This window comes from Myotis brandtii, unplaced genomic scaffold (genome assembly GCF_000412655.1).
Source record: "Myotis brandtii unplaced genomic scaffold, ASM41265v1 scaffold517, whole genome shotgun sequence".
NCBI lineage: Eukaryota > Metazoa > Chordata > Mammalia > Chiroptera > Vespertilionidae > Myotis > Myotis brandtii.
Window position 1 is genome coordinate 3,317,593 of NW_005369706.1, and position 8,279 is coordinate 3,325,871.

The following is an 8,279-nucleotide window of genomic DNA, read 5'->3' on the forward strand; positions in this document are numbered from 1 at the left end:
AATAAAAAAAATTTTTTTAAATTCTAAAAGTGAGATTGCTGAGCCAAAAGGTCTGTTTATTTAATTTTAATAGAAATTATAAAATTACTTTATAAACTATTAGTAATAATCCACACACCCATAAATAATATATATCTGCCCCTTTTTTCTGCATCTTCACCAGAACTGGATGCTGTGACACACACAGTTTTGCAAAGTGTTTACCCAAAAAGTGGGATCGTTTTTATTTTAAATATCTAAACTATTAATGAAATTGATCATTTTTACATATATTTATTGGCAGTTTTCCTTTCCTATGAAATGACTGTTTACATTCTTTTTCTTTTAAACATATTTTATTGATTTTTTACAGAGAGGAAGGGAGAGGGATAGAGAGTTAGAAACATCGATGAGAGAGAGAAATGTCGATCAGCTGCCTCCTGCACACCCCTCACTGGGGATGTGCCCGCAACCAAGGTACATGCCCTTGACCGGAATTGAACCTTTCAGTCCACAGGCCAACGCTCCATCCACTGAGCCAAACCGGTTAGGGCCTGTTCACATTCTTTATCCATTGTTCAATATCATTAATTGTCTTTTTCTTATCAATATGTATAAAAGGGACAAAGGAACACCTTGCTCATTACTTGTGTTATAAAATATTTTTTCTTAATCTATCATATTTGTTTTGGGACTTAATGATATCTTGCATCCTTTTATTTTCTGATTTTATGTAGTCAAATATCACTACCTTTACTAAATAGTTTTAGGTTTTCCTGTATTTATAGTCTTTATAAAGAAATTCTCGGTAGGTAAACACAGCACTCAAATCCTCCCACAACCACATCAAAATTACAACTAAACCACAGAACAACCATCATTTAGAACTGCCTGAAATCTGGCTGAACAGAAGTCCTCCAACTAGAGAATTAAAGAAGAAAGCACATTGAGACTGGTAGGAGGGGAGGAGGTACAGAATGGGCTGGTCCAACACCCAGCTGTGGCGTTTTTTTAATCGGAGGGATACCTTGGCTGCAGAGGTCTATGTGAGGAGCAAGGGGTCCCAGCCCCACACCAGACCCCTCAGCCCAGGGTTTCAGTACCTGGAAGAAACGTCCCTGTAACTTCAGGCTGTAAAAGTCCGTGGGGATTGTGGCTGAATGACTTGGCCGCTGCTGGCGTCCCAGGTATTCCTCTTAAAGGGCTGGCACACAGATTTACTCAGACTCACTCCCTCGGAGCTCCAGCATTGGAACAACAGCTTGAAAGGATCCAGGGACATATGGGGAGGAACTAAATTGTCTGGCGTCAGGGCAAGAACTGAGGGGCAGCTTTCTCCCAGAAAAAGTGCTGGCAGAGGCCACTGTTCCTATACTTAGACCTTCCCCCGCCTCACAGCTGACTGGCAGGTACCATTTGTGAGTTTCTATCAACCTGGCCCACTGATCACCTGGCCTTAGTAACTCCCTGAGACCCCACCCGATTGCAGCCCCACCCAAGCTGTTTGCAGTGGTCTTTCCATATGAACAGCCTCTCCTGGATCAGGCTTCAAACTTTCCTAAAATCGTTCAAACAAGCAGCAGCTGGCCTCAGTATGCCGCACACTTCTCAGTCCGAGGCCCCAGGCCCGGCACTAGCAGCAGCCTGCCTTGGTTCACAGTTCGGCCTCTCCTGGGCACCACCAAGCCCAACACAAGTAGGCCATCTGCAGATTGCTTTGTAACTCATGCCAGGTGGTCCCAGGCAGGGCACAGGCAGTAGCTGACTTTGCACTTCCCGGGAGGTCCCAGATCCAGTGCACCTGATGGTCAACCTCAGACCATGCCAGATTACAGCTCTACACATCCACAAGCAAGACACTCAGGCAACAGACTTGGAGAGCACCAAAGCCCCACTGAAGCAAGTCCCGTTCCACCTGGGGTACCTCCTGCACAGCAGCTCTTCTGCTGTAGTGGCAGCTGGTCCTCATAGCTGACTGGCCTGGGGGTCATTCCCTCTCAGTGATGGCTCAACTACAACAGGAGATTACACACAGCCCACACTCCCCGCGCCGTCAGTCGGACATCCCCCGAGGGCTCCCAGACTGCAAGAGGGGGCAGGCCAGGCTGAGGTATCCCCTCTCCCATGAGTGCACAAACCTCATGCACTGGGCCTCTAGTTAATAAATAATAATACAAGAATAAGCTGTGTGCTCACAACTGTAAACCTGCTTTTGCCCCACCCTGTATTGATTACATCTAGACTAGAACCTCATAACACCATTTACTGCAGAGAGGACTTGGTAAGGAGGGTTCATCTTAGAAGGCAGTGGGTGAAAGGAGGCATGAACTGACAAAGGAGGCCATCCTCATGGGCACTCTCACCTACACACAGTGGCATAGCACAGCCGCCAAGCAAAGCCTTTAATCAAACCTCCCTGTAATATGAGAATAAGCTGGACATCATGTCTCCATCCTGCCCCAAGAGGCATCCAATATGCTCTGCCTTTTGGGGAACTGGCTTGGCCTTCTTTGGGGAGTGATCCCTAAGAGGGTGGGGTACAGGCAAAGTTCCATTTTGGGGGAACCAAACTGGCCTCAACAAAACTGTTCACCAGGTGAGGCCTCAAGACCGGGCTTCCTTCTGCAGAGACTGGTGACCTGAGCAGAGCAGAGACGCCCCTCAGACAGTTCCCCAAGCACCAATACCATGTCTGACTGGGAGCAAAGCTAGACTCTGGGGCGTGTGTGTGTGTGTGTGTGTGTGTGTGTGTGTGTGGTGTCAGATCTTCTCTTCCGGGATTCTCCACATGGTCCAAGGACAAAAGGCTTGTCTAGGAGAAACATAAGGAGGTAGGAACATGGAATGTGGTTTTGGACTCAGACTGATTCTGGAATCCTGACTCAGCCACATACAAGCTACGTGATTTAGGGCAGGTTTCCCTAGTCTTTCCCAGTCTGTTTCCTCATCCATGAAACGGGAACTCATAGCAATCCCCTAGAGTGGTTCTGAGGAATAAACGGGACAGCACGCTGTGAATGCCTTAGCACAGTATCGGTCACATAGGAAGCCCTCAGTAAAGGTTTCCTATTGTCATGATGATCTTATTTGCGGACCCAGATTCCATGTTTCCTTAGAGTTGATGACAGAAACGGGTGAGGAAACACGACTCAGCAAGTACACAATCACTGTTTATGCCTGGTTCGAGGCCCGTATAAACACCAAGAGAATGCTGTCGTTAAAAAGAGTCCAAATGCACCATAAGAATGAATTCCCAAAGGGGCTACTCAGGGTAGAGTTGTCTAAAAACCAAACACACTGCATGCTTTTAAAAGGAGGTCTTGGTGTGTTTTTTCCACAGGAGGAATTACAGAGATTGATGCAGGTAAGAGTGAAAGCAGGGTAGATTGTCATCAGGAAAGTGTGGGCACTACAGGGCCTCCTGGCAGAGGACAGAGAGCAGAGCGTTAGTTATAACGTCAGACTTGTGGGCTGCCACACCACATCAGGCCAGCAGGGCAAAAGCCCACTGCTCAGAACTAAACCCAGTGAAAGCTGAAGAATAATTGCCAGGTTCTATCATTTTCCGTAATAATATACCGCCTCTAGTAATTTGCAGATTCCAGGGTGAGATAATATGAAAACTACTAGATGCTGTGCAAATGGCCCCTTCTCCATAACAAGAAATCACGTGTACGGTCATTAGTTTGCTATAACTAAACCTGGGCGCCCCAACACGTCAACCTTGTACTTTATGCAGTAGATGCTTGAGCGGCTTTATTTCATTTTTTTAAACTGTCTTTGGCAGCTGCCCAATAATTCTTGGAGAGAAGTAGTCCCTTGCCCACACCCAGAACCCTGCTCTGCTCCCAGTTAGCCTGTTCAACAAGCTTGATGAGCAATAAGGGCGGGAAGTGTAAAACCTTCCTCACCTTCAAGTCAACCTTTCCTTAATTGGGCAAGCAATTTGCATATTTCCAGTCCTGACAAAAGAGAAATGCAGTTTTGACCTTCCTGGAGCATGCTGTTAACATTGCAATTCATTCATCTGGCTTCTGGCTTCTTAGTTACACCTACGTAACACCAAAGAAACGGGTACACCTACATGCACATGCTCTTCATAATTTCTCACTTTTTCAGCAAACAGAGGTTAAAAATCATCAGCTCAAATACAAAAACACTCTTGAAGTTTAAATATTACCCTTTTTCTCATCTCAGAGCCATTCAGATTTGTGATTAAAACAATAGCCAAAGGGGGAGAGATCAACCAAAGGGCTTGTATGCATGCATATAAGCATAACCAATGGACACAGACACCAAGGGGGTGAGGGCATGAGTGGGGGGCGGGATAATGGGGAGATAAGGACACATATGTAATACCTTAATCAGAAAGAAAGGGAAAAAAAAGAGCCAAAACTGACTATTTGAGTGCTTATAATTGCACAAATACATCTTTTATTTAAAAGCAATAGAGAATTCAAGTAAGACCTTATTGGTGAAGTGTTCTGAACAATTAGTCACACAAGTTTGTTTACAATGAAGAATTTTTCTCACTTTTTTATTCCCACATACTTGAAGTGGATTTGCAGATTGAAAAGTTACAGACTCCTCCATGGACTAGGGACGGTGGTTCTCAAACATCTAGGTGTGTGTCCTAATGCTGGTCCCAGGATCTGATTTTCACTGGTCCGGAGGAGGGGGGGGGGGCCAAAGGGCTTGTATGCATGCATATAAGCATAACCAATGGACACAGACACCAAGGGGGTGAGGGCATGAGTGGGGGGCGGGATAATGGGGAGATAAGGACACATATGTAATACCTTAATCAGAAAGAAAGGGAAAAAAAAGAGCCAAAACTGACTATTTGAGTGCTTATAATTGCACAAATACATCTTTTATTTAAAAGCAATAGAGAATTCAAGTAAGACCTTATTGGTGAAGTGTTCTGAACAATTAGTCACACAAGTTTGTTTACAATGAAGAATTTTTCTCACTTTTTTATTCCCACATACTTGAAGTGGATTTGCAGATTGAAAAGTTACAGACTCCTCCATGGACTAGGGACGGTGGTTCTCAAACATCTAGGTGTGTGTCCTAATGCTGGTCCCAGGATCTGATTTTCACTGGTCCGGAGGAGGGGGGGGGGGGGAAGAGAGAGAAAATTAAGTACATTATAGTGAGATTTTAAAATATATTTTATATTATTCCATTCAAAGAGCTGATCTTTATTCTAAGATTTCTGGTCTCCGATGCATCTCCATGCTTCTTTTATATTTAATTGTACTTGTCCATGAGCACTACTTCCTGGGAACCACTCCTGGAATGTCTAGAAATATGAGAGCCTGTCAGCTGAGAATTGGCTGAGCTCACTGTGTTCATATTGTGCAGGCCACAGAAAGCTGCCAGCGTTAGGTCAGTAACAACCTGACCGATCTAGCTGAATACAGCCAGAGATGCTGTCCAGTCTCTACCCTGCTCCTGGTCCAATAAATCCACTCCCTCCCCAAATCCTGACCAGCACAAGGTGGCTCCATTTTAAAATACATAAAACCTTGGCCTAAACTCATTCTTTATTTGAACCCAAGAAGGGTGAGTGAGTGCTGGGTAAACCAGGTTGAATCCTGTATGATAGAATAATCCTGAAAAGTGAAAATGGAGGGAAACAAATATTGTTGCCTCTCTAAAGAACGACGATCACCCACATAAGAAATCCATAGGCAGGCAGCACCATTTTCATTCAGACAGTTTCACATGAGTGGGAAAACATTTGGCAAAGGATTATTTAACCTAGAAGTAAAACACGAATTTCAAGCTTAGCTAAGGCCATCTGTTATAACCTACGTGAAAGTGCACTGGAAGGAAATCTATCCATTGCCTCATAGTACTATCGATAGTCATTGGACCTCAAAGTGAGTCCCTATAAGTGGAGCACATCTTGAGCTGAATTGGTTGGGAAATTGTATTCCCTTAAGAAAGGAAAAGCATGAGAATCCTCTGAGGAGAGGGATCCTGGTGGGGATTCTGGCTGGGACTCAGCCCACATGTATTTCAGATTCTTTGAAATGCTTACAGGTCTATCCAGATTTTCATCATTGAGGAAAAAGACCTGCAAAATCCTCCCTTTACAGAAGGTATTTTCAAATTCGGACTTTAGATAACTCCAAGTTGTTTTACACAGAGGACAACATGCATATAAAATGGTTACTTTGATGAAGTTCTAGAATAAAGTTAATATAATTTTATAGTCCTATCTACTGAGTATTAATAGCCATCCTTTATATCGCCTCCCCCATAATCAATGATCTGCTGTGGTTAAATGGGAACCTTCGCAGTGATTCTTTTGGTGAGGTGTTATACGGTAAGGAAAGCAGGGCTTCTGCATTTGGCACACACAAAATCTTGGTGCTATGAGCTTTATGGAACTGAGAGCAGTGGTTATAAAACAGAAGTCTGGAGCAAGAGCTGTGGCAGTCTCCTCTCCCCCATCTTATTCTCCTGCTTCTTACTACTCTTCCCCCAACCAACCCTCCCACCCCACATACAACTAAGGACTGAGGAGGCATTATTTAGTATGATGAATAATGGCTTTAGAAATGTTTATTTATTGATTTTAGAGAGAGAGGAAAGGGAAAAGAGTGAGAGAGGGAGATTGAGAGAGAAACATCAACCCAGTGTTCCACCCATCCATGCACCCATTGCACCCACTGGTGACTCCTGCATACACCCCAACCAGGGATCAGACCCACAACCCTAGAGCATTGGATGGATGCTCCAACCAACTAGCTACCCAGCCAGGGTTGAATAATGACTTTGAGTTGCTCTTTGACACTCACAAAGCACATTCACACTCCTGTTGTGTTTCATCATCACAGAACATATGCAACAGATATTCTTACTATCCTCAACATATTGATGAAGAAGTTAAGGCTCAGGAATTGATCACAACACCTAGAAAAAGTGACAGAACCAAAACTCAAATATCAGCTTTCCTAACTTCATATCCCATGTTTTAAGTAGCATTTGAGGCTAAAGAAGTTAGCAGTATATATGAGGCAGGAATCCCAACCTTTTGGTTAAACATTCTTTTTCCCCGTGAGTTCCTAAAACATGATTAAAAACAAAACAATTCAAGAATAACAGAGACCTCACCATCTTATTCTCCCCTTTACTCTAGGAAATTTCAGCCCACCACAGGAAGGGGACAGTGGGCAAGCCAAGTAAGACTGAAAGATACTGGGAGATACAGAAAAGCAGTAGTTTTTCCGACCCTTAGAGGACACTCTTGGTTTCTGACTCGGCTTCCCCAGGCCCAGGGCACGGCTTCTCTGATTTAGCTTCTGGGTTAAAACTACTGCTTTTCTTTTATCCAGAAGCTAAATCAGAGAAGCTGTGCCCTGGGGTCGGAAAAGCTACACTAGAAGACAAACTACCAGTACCACCTGGTATTCACTGGGTTCCAAGCAGGATAATGAAAAAAAGAATTTGCATCTAGGTCAGGGGTGGGCAAACTTTTTGACTCGAGGGCCACAATGGGTTCTTAAACTGGACCAGAGGGCCGGAACAAAAGCATGGATGGAGTGTTTGTGTGAACTAATATAAATTCAAAGTAAACATCATTACATAAAAGGGTACGGTCTTTTTTTTTTTTTTTTTAGTTTTATTCATTTCAAACGGGCCGGATCCGGCCTGCGGGCCGTAGTTTGCCCACGGCTGATCTAGGTCCATTCTTATGAAATTTCAGAATAGAAAGAATAAAGAGGGTATTCTGCAGGTTTCTAGAGAGTAAAAAAAAATGGATAACCTACAGAGGAACAAAAATCATATTCACATCAGACCTCATCAATAATACTGACATGAAGAAAAAATTAAAACAACATCTCCAAAGTTCTGAAGGAAAAATCAACACTAAAGTTTGACCTCACTATGCTATAACTCAGGTGTGAAAGCAAAGACATTTCTGTAAATGTAAGGACTTTAAAAAAAATTATCAATTTCATGAATTATCTCTGGAAAGATTAGTAAAGAATGTAATGAAAAATAAACCCAAGAACAAGATATAGGATAGAAAAAACAGGAGGCAGGAAAAGAAACCAGGGTAAATTATAGCTAAACCTAATTGTTCAGAGAGTGATAAAAGAATAACAGTTAAAAATGCAAATCCCAGATGATCTCAGCGTAGAAAATTGCAGCAGAAGCAGAAGGAGCTGATGAATGAATGTGCACAAAAGTTCATCTTGTTTTAGGGTCGAGTTAAATGCTAGGTAATTCTAGACAGCGATAGAGAAACATGTTTAAGAGGCATGGTAAACATATAAGAATAA